This window comes from Pseudophryne corroboree, chromosome 2, assembly GCF_028390025.1.
Source record: "Pseudophryne corroboree isolate aPseCor3 chromosome 2, aPseCor3.hap2, whole genome shotgun sequence".
In the NCBI taxonomy this organism is placed as follows: Eukaryota; Metazoa; Chordata; class Amphibia; order Anura; family Myobatrachidae; genus Pseudophryne; species Pseudophryne corroboree.
In genome coordinates, this window is record NC_086445.1 from 35471684 (window position 1) to 35490705 (window position 19022).

Genomic DNA, 19022 nt, shown 5'->3' on the forward strand with positions numbered 1-19022 from the left:
TGGACGCTCACCACGCTTCGGGCTTGGTATCTCGCTCCGCTCGCCACAGGTTACTATTCCAAATAGTTGGTGATATGGACCCAGGGCCTTATGGGAAAGGTCCTCTCCATGAAGGGTAGCTAGGCACTACCTTTGTGGAGGGGACCATTCCCATAAGCCCCTGGGTCCATGTCGCCAATAACTGTGGGGAGCCGAGCGAGACACTGAGGCCTGTCGCTTGGCGAGCTGGAAGGGTACAATGGTGCACAGATAAAACAAAATAACGTCAAACGGAGAATGGATAAAAGATTAAGGCGCTGTAAGGGCGGAAGTTCTCCTCTGCCCTCTCCTGATGTCACGTCCTGTTCCTGATCACGAAGGGAACATAGAGCCTGCTGGTAGGGGGGCCGTGTGCAGAGGGGAGACTCGCGTGCCACCCTCAGAGAGGATATAAGAGCGCGCCCCGCCGCTGACCGGCTGTGATCCCCCTGACACCGCAGTGCCGCCGCTGAGGAGAGCTGCGCTGGAGACATTACCGCGGCTGAGGCGGTGTGGCCAGAGCAGGGCACAACCCCGCTGCCCGCAGTGACAGAAGGGGGGACTGAGGAGGCGGGCGGCTCTCCAGACCTACCGCGGTGTAGACGGCCTTGTCACCCGGCAGTGCAACGGGAGCTCCGGAGCCTGTGGCAGCGCTGAAGAAGGAGGTGCCGGGCTAGTATCCAGGGCAACCCTCCCGCACTTCCTGTGAGCCGGAGGAGGCGGTGCTGCAGCGGAGATCAGCCAATAAGCCACGAGGGGGAGTCGGGGGAGTGTCCGTCCCTTAACCCAGCAGAAAACCGTTGTGGAAGGTGTAAGTGCAAACCACTACACTATCCATTCCACTAACACTATCCATTCCACTAACACTACACTATCCATTCCACTACCACTACACTATTCATTCCACTACCACTACACTATCCATTCCACTACACTATCCATTCCACTAACACTACCCATTCCACTAACACTACATTATCCATTCCACTAACACTACCCATTCCACTAACACTACATTATCCATTCCACTAACACTACATTATCCATTCCACTAACACTATCCATTCCACTAACACTATCCATTCCACTAACACTATCCATTCCACTAACACTATCCATTCCACTAACACTACATTATCCATTCCACTAACACTATCCATTCCACTAACACTATCCATTCCACTAACACTACATTATCCATTCCACTAACACTATCCATTCCACTAACACTACACTATCCATTCCACTAACTACATTATCCATTCCACTAACACTACCCATTCCACTAACACTACATTATCCATTCCACTAACACTACCCATTCCACTAACACTACATTATCCATTCCACTAACACTACACTATCCATTCCACTAACACTATCCATTCCACTAACACTATCCATTCCACTAACACTACATTATCCATTCCACTAACACTATCCATTCCACTAACACTACATTATCCATTCCACTAACACTATCCATTCCACTAACACTACACTATCCATTCCACTAACACTATCCATTCCACTAACACTACATTATCCATTCCACTAACACTATCCATTCCACTAACACTACATTATCCATTCCACTAACACTACCCATTCCACTAACACTATCCATTCCACTAACACTATCCATTCCACTAACACTACATTATCCATTCCACTAACACTATCCATTCCACTAACACTACATTATCCATTCCACTAACACTATCCATTCCACTAACACTACACTATCCATTCCACTAACACTATCCATTCCACTAACACTACACTATCCATTCCACTAACACTACCCATTCCACTAACACTACATTATCCATTCCACTAACACTACCCATTCCACTAACACTACATTATCCATTCCACTAACACTACCCATTCCACTAACACTACATTATCCATTCCACTAACACTACCCATTCCACTAACACTACATTATCCATTCCACTAACACTACCCATTCCACTAACACTACATTATCCATTCCACTAACACTACATTATCCATTCCACTAACACTACCCATTCCACTAACACTACCCATTCCACTAACACTATCCATTCATCCCGCTAACACTATTCATCCCGCTAACACTATTCATCCCGCTAACACTATTCATCCCACTAACACTATCCATCCATTCCACTAACACTATCCATTCCACTAACACTATCCATTCCACTAACACTACCCATTCCACTAACACTACACTATCCATGGGGGCATATAATGTGTATCTAGCACTGCACTACTGGGGGGCATATGTATATTTGGCACTACTGGGGGTGTATGTAGCTGCCACTGCACTACTGGGGTCATTATGTGTATCTGACACTATACTGGAGACATTGGGGGTCATTCCGACCCGTTCGCATGCAGAGGTTCTTCACTGCGGTGCGAACGGGTCGGAACTGCATGCGCGGCGGGTGCAATGCGCACGCGCTTCATTGCGCGGTGACGGCTAGAACAAAGAAGAAAGTGATCGCTAGCGCGATCACAAGAAGATTGACAGCGAGGATGCGTTCCGGGGCGTCGACTCACCGTTTTCCGGGCGTGGAGATCCGAACACAGGTGTGTCCAGGCGTTTGGAGGGCAGATGGCTGACGTCAATCCCGGGACCTTCGTCGTTTGATCCGTCGCACAGGGTAAGTAGGTCTGACCCTGGTCTTGTTTTGCAGGAAACTTTTTTAGCATAGGAAGGCTGCCCAAGCGATCGCAGCCCTGCTATGCTAAAATACACTCCCCCATAGGCGGCGTCTAGTTGTCCGCACGAGCAGCACAAAGTTGCTACGTGCGATCAACTCTGAATGACCACCATTATGTGTAAGGAACACTACTGTGGGCGATATGTGTAAGGCTGTTAATTGTGTGTGTGTAGGGGGGTGTGTGAAAATATATTTCTGCAGCGAGGTACACTGGTATTCCACAAGGAATAACACTGGGGTGTAGAGTTGGATCTTGATCCGAGGCACCAACAGGCTAAAGCAGGCATGTCAAACTCGTGGCCCTCCAGCTGTTGTGAAACTACAAGTCCCAGCATGCTTTTCCAGCATACCTTCCACTGATCAGCTGGTAAAGCATGCTGGGATTTGTAGTTTTACAACAGCTGGATGACCATGAGTTTGACATGCCTGGGCTAAAGCTTTGACTGCTCCCAGGATGCATTGCACCGCCTCCTCTATAACCCCGCCTCCAGGTACTGGAGCTCAGTTTATAAGTTGGTGCCTGCAGAGCAGGTCACTAACAGGTGGGGCTGTGCTAGGCAGCCCTGAAAGGAGCGTTTTAGAAGACTTCAAGGGCCACAGCACTTTATATGTCTTTATGACATTCTGTGTTGCGTCTCCATCACCTCCCTCAGCGGCGCTGCATACTCCCGCGGCCGGGTTCCCAGGTACTTGCAGCGGAGGCGCAACGGTTTCTAAGCACACCACCACTGCCCTCTCCAGGATCGCGTGACTGCACTACGGGGAGGAGGTAAGAGGGTCCCCCAGGTGGGACCCGCCGGTAACTCACGATCCGACGCGGTTCCAGGAGATGGACCGTGCCGCTGATGTGGACACTGTGCTGCACAGGGACCCCACTATATCCACCAGGGCAGAGAGCACAGGTCAGATTTACTAAAATCCATTTGCAATAGGCTCCATACAGTAGTATGAAGTCCAGCATAGGGGATAAGGCGCTTACCTGTAGTCCCTCCCCCAGCTCCGGCCACCATCTACTGCTGGTGTCCCGCCCTGGAGCTGCATTTCTCTCTCCCTCAGTCCCTGACAGAGATTTTGGTGCCATTTTTACTACTAGATGGGCTGATCTCTGGGACTGCTGGACAATGTCTCCTCTGTAAAGCCGCCTGTCTCATCAGCGCTGTGCATTTACAGGTCACTTGAGTATTCTACATGTCATTTTAGACAGTGTTGGTTAAGAACAAGTGTACTGCTGAATATTTAGTACAAGTATTGTGATATACATCCAGTAGTTACTGTGCATTGTTATATCTGTATACATACATATCTATATGTAGTTATACTAGTCCAGTGCAGTTTTATTGTTTATATGTAATCATTTCTGCATTGTACATGTGACTGAGTGTGCCTGTAGCTGCTGTGTGGATTCCATTCTTGTGTATCACACTACTTGCTATCACTATATTCTGTACTCTGGTGGGCCAAGTGCGTCCGGGTCTCATGTAATAAATATACAGTGGTGGGCAAAATTGCGGACACTTTTTGAAATGTTAATTGTTTTTCAACTTTGAATGCTTATAAAAACTGTTTCACTTCACGCAGTGCAATGATTCATATATGAAATGAAAGGAAATTTAGTGCTAAATTCAACACAATAAACATAGATCAAATATTTGGATTACAAGGGAAGTTATGCTACTTTCAGTCAGACATAGAAGCACAGATGCGTGAGATTCAAGAAGCATATTGTAGTAACAGCTACTACCAGCCAATCGGAATCGTCGTTGTGAGGACTGTCATTTATGAGCAGGTGCAAGATCATGTTCAAAGGTGGGAAAGGTCAGTTTGGCTGTTTCTTTTTGCAGAATAAAGTTGGTTACTGAAGTGCAATTACGGTTGGATGTTTGTGTGCATTGTTTAGTGCCGTTGACTGTGTAAAAAATAAATACAACAGTGTCACCCAGGAAGGATTGTGGTGTTATGTGTAAATGGTCTTTCGTATGCAGAAATTGCGAGAGAAGTTGGTGGGAATGTGACAACATCAGGAGTACGAAAGTTTTATTTAGGCTATGAGGAAACACAATCTATACAAAACAAAGAAGGAAAAGCCCAGAAAAAGTGCACAACAGCTGTTGATGATAGGAGAATAAAACGAATTTGCGTCAGGGACAGATGGATGTCATCTGCGGCCATTAGCAATGAACGGAGTGCAACTGGTGGTTTTTGTCAGTGCAAGAACGGTACGGAGAAGCCTAACGGAGGTTGGCCTAAAAAATAAGATTTTACTTACCGATAAATCTATTTCTCGTAGTCCGTAGTGGATGCTGGGGACTCCGTCAGGACCATGGGGAATAGCGGCTCCGCAGGAGACAGGGCACAAAAGTAAAAGCTTTAGGATCAGGTGGTGTGCACTGGCTCCTCCCCCTATGACCCTCCTCCAAGCCTCAGTTAGGATACTGTGCCCGGACGAGCGTACACAATAAGGAAGGATTTTGAATCCCGGGTAAGACTCCTACCAGCCACACCAATCACACTGTACAACCTGTGATCTGAACCCAGTTAACAGCATGATAACAGCGGAGCCTCTGAAAAGATGGCTCACAACAATAATAACCCGATTTTTGTAACAATAACTATGTACAAGTATTGCAGACAATCCGCACTTGGGATGGGCGCCCAGCATCCACTACGGACTACGAGAAATAGATTTATCGGTAAGTAAAATCTTATTTTCTCTGACGTCCTAGTGGATGCTGGGGACTCCGTCAGGACCATGGGGATTATACCAAAGCTCCCAAACGGGCGGGAGAGTGCGGATGACTCTGCAGCACCGAATGAGAGAACTCCAGGTCCTCTTTAGCCAGGGTATCAAATTTGTAGAATTTTACAAACGTGTTCTCCCCCGACCACGTAGCTGCTCGGCAGAGTTGTAATGCCGAGACCCCTCGGGCAGCCGCCCAGGATGAGCCCACCTTCCTTGTGGAATGGGCCTTGACAGATTTAGGCTGTGGCAGGCCTGCCACAGAATGTGCAAGTTGAAATGTGCTACAAATCCAACTAGCAATCGTCTGCTTAGAAGCAAGAGCACCCAGTTTGTTGGGTGCATACAGGATAACAGCGAGTCAGTTTTCCTGACTCCAGCCGTCCTGGAAACCTATATTTTCAGGGCCCTGACAACATCTAGCAACTTGGAGTCCTCCAAGTCCCTAGTAGCCGCAGGTACCACAATAAGCTGGTTCAGGTGAAACGCTGACACCACCTTAGGAAGAAACTGGGGACGAGTCCGCAGTTCTGCCCTGTCCGAATGGACAATCAGATATGGCTTTTGTGAGACAAAGCCGCCAATTCCTGACACTCGCCTGGCCGAGGCCAGGGCCAACAGCATGGTCACTTTCCATGTGAGATATTTCAAATCCACAGATTTGAGCGGTTTAAAATGTGATTTGAGGAATCCCAGAACTACGTTGAGATCCCACAGTGCCACTGGAGGCACAAAAAGGGGGTTGTATATGCAATACTCCCTTGACAAACTTCTGGACTTCAGGAACTGAAGCCAATTCTTTCTGGAAGAAAATTTACAGGGCCGAAATTTGAACCTAAATGGACCCCAATTTGAGGCCCATAGACACTCCTGTTTGCAGGAAATGCAGGAATCGACCGAGTTGAAATTTCTTCGTGGGGCCTTCCAGGCCTCACACCACGCAACATATTTTCGCCACATGTGGTGATAATGTTTTGCGGTCACCTCCTTCCTGGCTTTGACCAGGGTAGGAATGACCTCTTCCGGAATGCCTTTTTCCCTTAGGATCTGGCGTTCCACCGCCATGCCGTCAAACGCAGCCGCGGTAAGTCTTGGAACAGACCTGGTACTTGCTGAAGCAAGTCCCTTCTTAGCGGCAGAGGCCATGAGTCCTCTGTGAGCATTTCTTGAAGTTCCGGGTGCCACGTCCTTCTTGGCCAATCCGGAGCCACGAGTATAGTTCTTACTCCTCTACGTCTTATAATTCTCAGTACCTTGGTTATGAGAAGCAGAGGAGGGAACACATACACCGACTGGTACACCCACAGTGTTACCAGAACGTCCACAGATATTGCTTGAGGGTCTCTTGACCTGGCGCAATACCTGTCCAGTTTTTTGTTCAGGCGGGACGCCATCATGTCCACCTTTGGTCTTTCCCAACGGTTCACAATCATGTGGAATACTTCCCGATGAAGTCCCCACTCTCCCGGGTGGAGGTCGTGCCTGCTGAGGAAGTCTGCTTCCCAGTTGTCCACTCCCGGAATGAACACTGCTGACAGTGCTATCACATGATTTTTCGCCCAGCGAAGAATCCTTGCAGTTTCTGCCATTGCCCTCCTGCTTCTTGTGCCGCCCTGTCTGTTTACGTGGGCGACTGCCGTGATGTTGTCCCACTGGATCAATACCGGCTGACCTTGAAGCAGAGGTCTTGCTAAGCTTAGAACATTGTAAATTGCCCTTAGCTCCAGTATATTTATGTGGAGAGAAGTCTCCAGACTTGATCACACTCCCTGGAAATTTTTTCCCTGTGTGACGGCTCCCCAGCCTCTCAGGCTGGCATCCGTGGTCACCAGGACCCAGTCCTGAATGCCGAGTCTGCGGCCCTTTAGTAGATGAGCACTCTGCAGCCACCGCAGAAGAAACACCCTTGTCCTTGGAGACAGGGTTATCCGCTGATGCATCTGAAGATGCGATCCGGACCATTTTTCCAGCAGATCCCACTGAAAAGTTCTTGCGTGAAATCTACCGAATGGAATCGCTTCGTAAGAAGCCACCATTTTTCCCAGGACCCTTGTGCAATGATGCACTGACACTTTTCCTGGTTTTAGGAGGTTCCTGACTAGCTCGGATAACTCCCTGGCTTTCTTCTCCGGGAGAAACACCTTTTTCTGGACTGTGTCCAGAATCATCCCTAGGAACAGCAGACGTGTCGTCGGAAACAGCTGCGGTTTTGGAATATTTAGAATCCACCCGTGCTGTCGTAGAACTACTTGAGATAGTGCTACTCCGACCTCCAACTGTTCTCTGGACCTTGCCCCTATCAGGAGATCGTCCATTTTCTTTGAAGAAGAATCATCATTTCGGCCATTACCTTGGTAAGGACCCGGGGTGCCGTGGACAATCCAACCGGCAGCGTCTAAAACTGATAGTGACAGTTCTGTACCACGAACCTGAGGTACCCTTGGTGAGAAGGGCAAATTGGGACATGGAGGTAAGCATCCCTGATGTCCCGGGACACCATATAGTCCCCTTCTTCCTGGTTCGCTATCACTGCTCTGAGTGACTCCATCTTGATTTGAACCTTTGTATGTAAGTGTTCAACTATTTCAGATTTAGAATAGGTCTCACCGAGCCGTCTGGCTTCAGTACCACAATATAGTGTGGAATAATACCCCTTTCCTTGTTGTAGGAGGGGTACTTTGATTATCACCTGCTGGGAATACAGCTTGTGAATTGTTTCCACTACTGCCTCCCTGTCGGAGGGAGACGTTGGTAAAGCAGACTTCAGGAACCTGCGAGGGGGAGACGTCTCGAATTTCCAATCTGTACCCCTGGGATACTACTTGTAGGATCCAGGGGTCCACTTGCGAGTGAGCCCACTGCGTGCTGAAACTCTTGAGACGACCCCCCCCACCGCACCTGAGTCCGCTTGTACGGCCCCAGCGTCATGCTGAGGACTTGGCAGAAGCGGTGGAGGGCTTCTGTTTCTGGGAATGGGCTGCCTGCTGCAGTCTTCTTCCCTTTCCTCTATCCCATGGCAGATATGACTGGCCTTTTGCCCGCTTGCCCTTATGGGGACGAAAGGACTGAGGCTGAAAAGACGTTGTCTTTTTCTCCTTTATACGGCAATACTTCCATGTGCCGTTTGGAATCTGCATCACCTGACCACTGTCGTGTCCATAAACAACTTCTGGCAGATATGGACATCGCACTTACTCTTGATGCCAGAGTGCAAATATCCCTCTGTGCATCTCGCATATATAGAAATGCATCCTTTAAATGCTCTATAGTCAATAAAATACTGTCCCTGTCAAGGGTATCAATATTTTCAGTCAGGGAATCCGACCAAGCCACCCCAGCGCTGCACATCCAGGCTGAGGCGATCGCTGGTCGCAGTATAACACCAGTATGTGTGTATATACTTTTTAGGATATTTTCCAGCCTCCTATCAGCTGGCTCCTTGAGGGCGGCCCTATCTGGAGACGGTACCGCCACTTGTTTTGATAAGCGTGTGAGCGCCTTATCCACCCTAAGGGGTGTTTCCCAACGCGCCCTAACTTCTGGCGGGAAAGGGTATACCGCCAATAATTTTCTATCGGGGGAAACCCACGCATCATCACACACTTCATTTAATTTATCTGATTCAGGAAAAATTACAGGTAGTTTTTTCACACTCCACATAATACCCTTTTTTGTGGTACTTGTAGTATCAGAAATATGTAACACCTCCTTCATTGCCCTTAACAAGTAACGTGTGGCCCTAAAGGAAAATACGTTTGTTTCTTCACCGTCGACACTGGAGTCAGTGTCCGTGTCTGTGTCGACCGACTGAGGTAAAAGGACGTTTTAACGCCCCTGACGGTGTTTGAGACGCCTGGACAGGTACTAATTGGTTTGCCGGCCGTCTCATGTCGTCAACCGACCTTGCAGCGTGTTGACATTATCACGTAATTCCTTAAATAAGCCATCCATTCCGGTGTCGACTCCCTAGAGAGTGACATCACCATTACAGGCAATTGCTCCGCCTCCTCACCAACATCGTCCTCATACATGTCGACACACACGTACCGACACACAGCACACACACAGGGAATGCTCTGATAGAGGACAGGACCCCACTAGCCCTTTGGGGAGACAGAGGGAGAGTTTGCCAGCACACACCAAAAACGCTATAATTATACAGGGACAACCTTTATATAAGTGTTTTTCCCTTATAGCATTTTAATATATATAGTCATATCGCCAAATAAGTGCCCCCCCTCTCTGTTTTAACCCTGTTTCTGTAGTGCAGTGCAGGGGAGAGCCTGGGAGCCTTCCCACCAGCATTTCTGTGAGGGAAAATGGCGCTGTGTGCTGAGGAGAATAGGCCCCGCCCCCTTTTCGGCGGGCTTCTTCTCCCGTTTTTCTGAGACCTGGCAGGGGTTAAATACATCCATATAGCCCCCAGGGGCTATATGTGATGTATTTTTAGCCAGAATAAGGTACTATCATTGCTGCCCAGGGCGCCCCCCCCAGCGCCCTGCACCCTCAGTGACCGCTGCTATGAAGTGTGCTGACAACAATGGCGCACAGCTGCAGTGCTGTGCGCTACCTTATGAAGACTGAAAAGTCTTCTGCCGCCGGTTTCTGGACCTCTTCACTTTTCGGCATCTGCAAGGGGGTCGGCGGCGCGGCTCCGGGACGAACCCCAGGGTGAGACCTGTGTTCCGACTCCCTCTGGAGCTAATGGTGTCCAGTAGCCTAAGAAGCCAATCCATCCTGCACGCAGGTGAGTTCACTTCTCTCCCCTAAGTCCCTCGATGCAGTGAGCCTGTTGCCAGCAGGACTCACTGAAAATAAAAAACCTAACAAAACTTTTACTCTAAGCAGCTCTTTAGGAGAGCCACCTAGATTGCACCCTTCTCGGCCGGGCACAAAAATCTAACTGAGGCTTGGAGGAGGGTCATAGGGGGAGGAGCCAGTGCACACCACCTGATCCTAAAGCTTTTACTTTTGTGCCCTGTCTCCTGCGGAGCCGCTATTCCCCATGGTCCTGACGGAGTCCCCAGCATCCGCTAGGACGTCAGAGAAAGTAGGATTCCCCGGAAAAAAAACATTCCTGAATAAAAAGCAGCGGCAGAAACGAATACAGTGGGCAAAAGAACACATTGCATGGACAGAAGGTCAGTGGAAACAAGTGATATGGAGTGACGAAACTAAGATGTCGATATTTGGTAGTGATGGGAGAAAATATGTGAGACGTCGCATTGGGGAATAGGTACATCCAGATTGCATTCAAGCCACAACAACGAATCCTACAAGTGTTATGATCTGGGCATGTACGACAGCAGATGCTGTAGGCCACCTTCATGTCATCGATGGCACACTGAACAGCAGAAAGTACATTGACACCACCCTACAGCGCAAACTTCTACCTTCTATCAGGGATCTTTTTCCAGATAATGCCCCATTTTTCCCCCAGCAGGATTCAGCTCCCTGCCACTCTGCACGGATATGCAAACAGTGGTTCGCGGAGAATGACATACAGGTGCTGGGATGGCCAGGAAACAGCCCAGACCTGCACCCCATAGAACATTTGTGGTTCCGTTTGAAAAAACTGGTACATCTGAGGCGTCCATCCAATAAATATAAAGGATACCCAACGAAATACTGATCGGACAATGTCATCATAAGTACACAGGGATTTCCACCCTAAGTGTTGTTTTCACTGCATAACTTTCCTTGTAGTGCAAATATTTGTTTATTGTGGTGAATTCAGCATTAAATTTCCTTTCATTTGATATATCGAACATTGCACTGCGTGAAGTGTAACAGTTTTAATAAGCATTCGAAGTTGAAAAACATAAAAATTTCAAAAAGTGTCCGCAATTGTGGCCACCGCTGTATAGTGCTTCACAGGATATACTGGTTGTATTTTTCACTGTTTTTCAGTCACCTCAAGTTTTAGCTGAGGGTTCAGGCACTGGGTGCCAGACTCCTTCAGGTCAGCTCGCAGCACCTGTGGCCAATCAGGACCCACCTTGGGCAGCGTTTTCAAGTATGCTGACTACGCTTGTAACATGCCTTTCATCCCCTTTGGGACCTCCTGTGCCATTACAGCCACATATTGTCCCTGTAGTTAATCGCCCTGGGCGGATACCCTGTCTAACCAATTACAACAATTTAAATCAATCCTTGGTTAAACAAAAGTCTACCCTACGCCCTTCTGGGGCCAAGGGATCATCTAAGCGGGCCATTTCTTCCTCACAATCCACTAATTAATATTTCAGATAATTCTTCCGATGAGGATGGCTAATATACTGATCCGTCAGACACTGATACAGTTGCTTCTGATGAGGAATCTACAACCCAGGTTGATGTTCCTGACTTAGGGGGTCATTCCGAGTTGATTGCTCGCTTCCGATTTTCGCAGTGATCAGGTAAAAAAATGGCAAAACTGCGTATGTGCCGCAATGCGCACGTGCGTCATACGGGCACAAAGAGCATCGCTGCGGTGTACTGGATCTAGCGAAGATTCCATTCACACAGCCGATCGCAAGGAGATTGACAGGAAGAGGGCGTTTATGGGTGTCAACTGACCATTTTCTGGGAGTGTTTGGGAAAACGCAGGCATGTCCAGGCGTTTGCAGGGCAAGGATCTGACTTCAATACCAGGACCTTTGTCACTGCAATCATCGCACAGAATAAGTAACTACAGGGTTGGTCTTGTTTTGCACAAAATGTTTTTGTACCACTCGGCTGCACAGGCGTTCGCACACTTGCAAAGCGAAAATACTCTCCCCCGTGGGCAGATGAGAACTTCCGCCCTTACAGCACCTTAATCTTTTATCCATTCTCTGTTTGTCTGAGGCTCTTTTGTGTTATCTATGCACCACTGTACCCTCGCGGGCTTGCTTCGCTCGTCATGCTTCGGGCTCGGTGTCTCGCTCCACTTCTCTCGCCACAGGTGACTATTCCAAATAGTTGGTGACATGGACCCAGGGGCTTATGGGAAAGGTCCTCTCCACGAAGGGTATCTAGACGCTACCACAGACAAACTGCTGTGTGTGATGTCTTGCTCCCTCCTCCCTTCCTGGCTCAGCTGGCTGTCAGCTATTGTCAGTGGCGCAGCAGCTCACAGCAGGTGCCCCTTCCTCCCCGCTCACCCCTTTGGCCTGCACGGCAGTTAATCACCTTAGTTTGTTGATTGAGACTGCCTTAATCTCCCCAGCGTCTCCGCACTGGTAACAGGAGATCCAGGAAGTGGCTGGGTTGGGGGCGTGGCCTCACTTACATGACAAGCTGGTGGGCTAATAGAGATGGTGTAGTAGGGATGGCCATCGGTGAGGTGTCCATCGATAGTTTTTGTACCATATATGGTGAACCATCAATGGTTTGCACCACTCGATGGCCACCACTGAAAGGTGCTGGCTGGTCTGCGGACCAATGAAAAACCAGGGTCGGGGCTTAGCGGGTGTTGGGGGTGGAGCTATGCTACGTGTCCCGGCACCGCAGAAAAAGAAAAAAAAAAGATTTGATTACACCTTTCTATCGATGGAGGGAAACCATATGGTTTTCCCACTTCAATGGCAAAAGTATTCTACATCTGCCATAAACCATTGATAATGTTGAATGGTCGATGGTGTAGTATGTTGACTTTCTGCATTCCTGCACCCAGAGACCAGCCAGAGGGACTGTCCTGCCAACCTGTACCATTGAGCAGCCTGTGGAAGAGGGACCATCCTACCATCCTGCTGCAGAGGAACCAGCCAGTAAGAGATCTTAGTGCTATATTCCCTAGGCAGGGTATTACAGGTTGAGTCGCCCATATGTGCAACACAGTAGAACAAAGGATGTCTGTGATAGGTGCACTTATAGGTTTTACTACATTCCTTGTTTCTGCTGTGGGGTACACTGGGCTCCACAAGGAATAGACATAGGGGTGTAGAGTAGGATCTTGATCCGAGGCACCAACAGGCTGAAAAGCTTTGGCTGTTCCCAGAATGCATAGCGCCGACTCCTCTATAACCCCGCCTCTCTGCACAGGAGCTCAGTTTTGTAGTTGGTGCCGCAGATAGCAGGCACATAACAGAGGGGCTGCTCCAGGCAGCCCTAAGAAGAGCTTTTTTTGAAGAAAAAGTGAAGACTACAAGGGGAGCAGCGGTGTTTAGATGTCAGAGACATTCACTGCTGCAGCTTCAGCTCTCCCCAGCGGCGCTGTACACTCCCGAGCCCTGGTTGCCGGGTAACTACAGCAGGAGGCTCCGGTTTTCTTCATGGTCAGGCACACACGACGGGGGCTCTCCGGGATCGCGTGGCCGCGCTTTGGGAGGTGGTGAGACGGTCCCGCTTGCGGGACCCGTACTTTATTGCGATCCGGCGCGGTCAGTGGGAGGCGGGCCGCGCGCGCTGGCGGTGGACACTGTGGCAGTACAGGCGATCCCACTAGATCACCAGGGCATGGGCGCAGGTCAGGTTTTCTCTCTAAACCATTTTAATAGTAGCCCACAGTACCCGGTGGTTTTGCCAGCAGGGGGATAAGGCTCAGACCTGAAGCCCCTCCCCCAGCCCCAGGGCGCCATTTCCCGCAAATGTTCCCGCCCTGGAGCTACATATCTATCTCTCCCTCACTCCCTGTCAGTGTCTGGGCGCCATTTCTCTCAGCTTCACTGTTCCTGGGACTGCTTGGGCAAATCCTCCTGTGTAAAGCCGCCTGGTTGTCAGTGCTGTGACTTTACATGACACTTAAGTATTCTACCTGCCTTTTAGACAGTGTTCGTTAAGAAAGAGTGCATTTAGTCAGGGTTTTCTAGTACAATTACCCTGTGATATACATCCAGTTCTTACTGTGCAGTGTTACATCTATTGACTATATAGCTATATATAAGCTAGTCCAGTGCAGTATTGTTAGTAATAACCTCTGCATTGTATAACTGTGACTATCTGTGTGTGCATTAGCATGCTGAGTGGTTTCCATTTCGTGTCTCTCACTCAACTTGCTATCCCTATATTCTATAACCTGAGGGGGCTTGGTGCGTCAGGTTTTATATTTATATAGGATTTTCACAAAGATATACTCTAATACGTATTTTTCTCTGTGATTTTAGTCACCATATCTCTCCTTTATCTCTGCTAGTGCTGACTACACTGCGCAGGGGTTTGGGTACGAGGTTTTGTGCTGCTGCCAATTGTACTGTGTTACCTGATACTGCAAGTTACATCATGTCTGCTTCTGAGGGTAACGGTTCTGGGGCTGAGCGCACTGCCGGTGTTGCTGAAGCCACAGATCCCTATGAGGAGAATATAGCCACTGTGGGCTCTGGTTCTGGGGGCTCCTTGCCCCCCAGTGGGACTGTGGCAACGGAGGTACATAATGACCCACCGTGGGCCGCTTTTTCCACGCTTCTACATACGCTAGTTAATAAACTAACACCCCCTATGGGACCGCCTATGCCGGTGCAACCGTATGTGGTCCCTGCAGCTAACCCGCCGTGGGCGGACGACTTATCTGCTCAATTGAAGAAGTTGAACCAGTTCCTGACTACTAAAAAGTCTGACCCTCGCTCGCCCAAGCCCAAGGAGTCCTCTAAGCGAGCTCTTATCTCCTCACAATCCACTGCTGTCACTGACACCTCGTCTGATGAAGACGGCACTTACACTGACCCCACAGATTCTGACACAGATACTGCTGATGGGGAGGGTAGTTCACATGTGGATGTTCCTGATCTTTTGGAGGCTATTGATTTACAGATTACGGATTATCCCAAGCCATCCGCCCCTCCTAAGAAACCAGATAGGTTCAAGCGTCAGAAGGTGGTTAAACAAGTTTCTCTAACGTCCTAAGTGGATGCTGGGGACTCCGTAAGGACCATGGGGAATAGCGGCTCCGCAGGAGACTGGGCACAAAGTAAAAAGCTTTAGGACTACCTGGTGTGCACTGGCTCCTCCCCCTATGACCCTCCTCCAAGCCTCAGTTAAGATTTTGTGCCCGAACGAGAAGGGTGCAATCTAGGTGGCTCTCCTGAGCTGCTTAGAGAAAAAGTTTAAAGTAGGTTTTTTATTTTCAGTGAGACCTGCTGGCAACAGGCTCACTGCATCGAGGGACTAAGGGGAGAAGAAGCGAACTCACCTGCGTGCAGAGTGGATTGGGCTTCTTAGGCTACTGGACATTAGCTCCAGAGGGACGATCACAGGACCAGCCATGGATGGGTCCCGGAGCCGCGCCACCGTCCCCCTTACAGAGCCAGAAGACTGAAGAGTCCGGAAAATCGGCGGCAGAAGACGTCCTGTCTTCATTAAGGTAGCGCACAGCACCGCAGCTGTGCGCCATTGCTCTCAGCACACTTCACACTCCGGTCACTGAGGGTGCAGGGCGCTGGGGGGGGCGCCCTGAGACGCAATAGAAATACCTTTTTTTTTGGCTAAAAATACATCACATATAGCTCCTGGGCTATATGGATGTATTTAACCCCTGCCTAAATTATAATAAAAAAGCGGGAGAAAGGCCGCCGAAAAGGGGGCGGAGCCTATCTCCTCAGCACACTGGCGCCATTTTTTCCTCACAGCTCCGTTGGAGGAAGGCTCCCTGACTCTCCCCTGCAGTCCTGCACTACAGAAACAGGGTAAAACAAGAGAGGGGGGGGCATAAAATTGGCATATAAAGATATACAGCAGCTATATTAGGGAAAAACACTTGTATAAGGTTATCCCTGTATATATATATATAGCGCTCTGGTGTGTGCTGGCAAACTCTCCCTCTGTCTCCCCAAAGGGCTAGTGGGGTCCTGTCCTCTATCAGAGCATTCCCTGTGTGTGTGTGCGGTGTGTCGGTACGTTGTGTCGACATGTATGAGGAGGAAAATGGTGTGGAGGCGGAGCAATTGCCTGTGTTAGTGATGTCACCCTCTAGGGAGTCGACACCTGACTGGATGATCTTATGGAAATAATTACGTGATAGTGTCAGCACTTTACAAAAGTCTGTTGACGACATGAGACAGCCGGATAATCAGTTAATACAGGCGTCTCAAACACCGTCAGGGGCTCTAAAGCGCCCGTTACATCAGGTCGATACAGACACGGACACTGACTCCAGTGTCGACGGTGAAGAAACAAACGTATTTTCCAGTAGGGCTACACGTTACATGATCACGGCAATGAAGGAGGTTTTGAACATTTCTGATACTACAAGTACCACAAAAAAGGGTATTATGTGGGGTGTGAAAAAACTACCCGTAGTTTTTCCTGAATCAGATGAATTAAATGAGGTGTCTGATGAAGCGTGGGTTTCCCCCGATAAAAAAACTGCTAATTTCTAAAAAATTATTGGCATTATACCCTTTCCCGCCAGAGGTTAGGGCGCGCTAGGTAACACCCCCTAGGGTGGATAAGGCGCTCACACGCTTATCAAAACAAGTGGCGTTACCGTCTCCTGATACGGCCGCCCTCAAGGAACCAGCTGATAGGAAGCTGGAAAATGTCCTAAAAAGTATATACACACATACTGGTATTATACTGCGACCAGCAATCGCCTCAGCCTGGATGTGCAGTGCTGGGGTGGCTTGGTCGGATTCCCTGACTGAAAATATTGATACCCTGGACAGGGACAATATATTATTGACTATAGAGCGTTTAAAAGATGCGTTTCTATATATGCGAGATGCACAGAGGGATATTTGCACTCTGGCATCAAGAGTAAGTGCGATGTCCATTTCTGACAGAAGAGGGTGGTCAGGGGATGCGGATTCCAAACGGCATATGGAAGTATTGCCGTATAAAGGGGAGGAGTTATTTGGGGTCGGTCTATCGGACTTGGTGACCACGGCAACGGCCGGGAAATCCACCTTTCTACCCCAAGTCACCTCGCAGCAGAAAAAGATACCGTCTTTTCAGGCTCAGTCCTTTCGTCCCCATAAGGGCAAGCGGGCAAAAGGCCACTCATATCTGCCCCGGGGCAGAGGAAGGGGAAAAAGACTGCAGCAGACAGCCTCTTCCCACGAACAGAAGCCCTCCCCCGCTTCTGCCAAGTCCTCAGCATGACGCTGGGGCCTTACAAGCGGACTCAGGCACGGTGGGGGCCCGTCTCAAGATTTTCAGCGCGCAGTGGGCTCACTCGCAAGTGGACCCCTGGATCCTGCAGGTAGTATCTCAGGGGTACAAATTGGAATTCGAGACGTCTCCCCCTCGCCGGTTCCTGAAGTCTGCTTTACCAACGTCTCCCCCCGACGGGGAGGCGATATTGGAAGCCATTCACAAGCTGTATTCCCAGCAGGTGATAATCAAGGTACCCCTCCTACAACAGGGAAAGGGGTATTATTCCACGCTGTTTGTGGTACCGAAGCCGGACGGCTCGGTGAGACCCATTTTAAATCTGAAATCCTTGAACACTTACATAAGAAGGTTCAAGTTCAAGATGGAGTCACTCAGAGCAGTGATAGCGAACCTGGAAGAAGGGGACTATATGGTGTCTCTGGACATCAAGGATGCTTACCTCCATGTCCCAATTTGCCCTTCTCACCAAGGGTACCTCAGGTTTGTGGTACAGAACTGTCATTATCAGTTTCAGACGCTGCCGTTTGGATTGTCCACGGCACCCCGGGTCTTTACCAAGGTAATGGCCGAAATGATGATTCTTCTTCGAAGAAAAGGCGTCTTAATTATCCCTTACTTGGACGATCTCCTGATAAGGGCAAGGTCCAGAGAACAGTTAGAGGTCGGAGTAGCACTATCTCAAATAGTACTACGACAGCACGGTTGGATTCTAAATATTCCAAAATCACAGCTGATTCCGACGACACGTCTGCTGTTCCTAGGGATGATTCTGGACACAGTACAGAAAAAGGTGTTTCTCCCGGAGGAGAAAGCAAGGGAGTTATCCGACCTAGTCAGGAACCTCCTAAGACCAGGCCAGGTGTCAGTGCATCAATGCACAAAGGTCCTGGGAAAGATGGTGGCTTCTTACGAAGCGATTCCATTCGGCAGATTCCACGCAAGAACTTTTCAGTGGGATCTGCTGGACAAATGGTCCGGATCGCATCTTCAAATGCATCAGCGGATAACCCTGTCTCCAAGGACAAGGGTGTCTCTCCTGTGGTGGTTACAGAGTGCTCATCTCCTAGAGAGCCGCAGATTCGGCATTCAGGATTGGGTCCTGGTGACCACGGATGCCAGCCTGAGAGGCTGGGGAGCAGTCACACAGGGAAGAAATTTCCAGGGCTTGTGGTCAAGCATGGAAACGTCACTTCACATAAATATCCTGGAACTAAGGGCCATTTACAATGCCCTAAGTCAGGCAAGGCCTCTGCTTCAGGGTCAGTCGGTGTTGATCCAGTCGGACAACATCACGGCAGTCGCCCACGTAAACAGACAGGGCGGCACAAGAAGCAGGAGGGCAATGACGGAAGTTGCAAGGATTCTTCGCTGGGCGGAAAATCATGTGATAGCACTGTCAGCAGTGTTCATTCCGGGAGTGGACAACTGGGAAGCAGACTTCCTCAGCAGACACGATCTCCACCCGGGGGAGTGGGGACTTCACCCAGAAGTCTTCCACATGATTGTGAACCGTTGGGAAAAACCAAAGGTGGACATGATGGCGT

At 49.3% G+C, this 19022-nt stretch overlaps 2 protein-coding genes across 28 annotated transcripts in view; one reads left to right on the forward strand and one right to left on the reverse strand.

Moving 5' to 3' along the window:
* The window catches only part of LOC134995275 (zinc finger protein 436-like), a 213255-nt gene extending 212556 nt beyond the window's left edge, over window positions 1-699 (reverse strand). For 15 of the 16 annotated variants that reach the window (XM_063951078.1, XM_063951077.1, XM_063951086.1 and 12 more), the window contains exon 1: window positions 611-699. The gene's annotated coding sequence lies outside the window, so the exon portion shown is untranslated. Of the gene's footprint in view, window positions 1-11; window positions 76-610 lie in introns of those variants that run through there. The other variant, XM_063951075.1, reaches the window with a different exon arrangement.
* Window positions 700-743: 44 nt separating this feature from the next.
* LOC134995451 (oocyte zinc finger protein XlCOF7.1-like) overlaps window positions 744-19022 on the forward strand; it is a 163533-nt gene continuing 145254 nt past the window's right edge. For 10 of the 12 annotated variants that reach the window (XR_010198287.1, XM_063951105.1, XM_063951096.1 and 7 more), the window contains exon 1: window positions 744-829. The gene's annotated coding sequence lies outside the window, so the exon portion shown is untranslated. Of the gene's footprint in view, window positions 830-2382; window positions 2676-13137; window positions 13203-19022 lie in introns of those variants that run through there. The other 2 variants (XM_063951094.1, XM_063951093.1) reach the window with 2 other exon arrangements.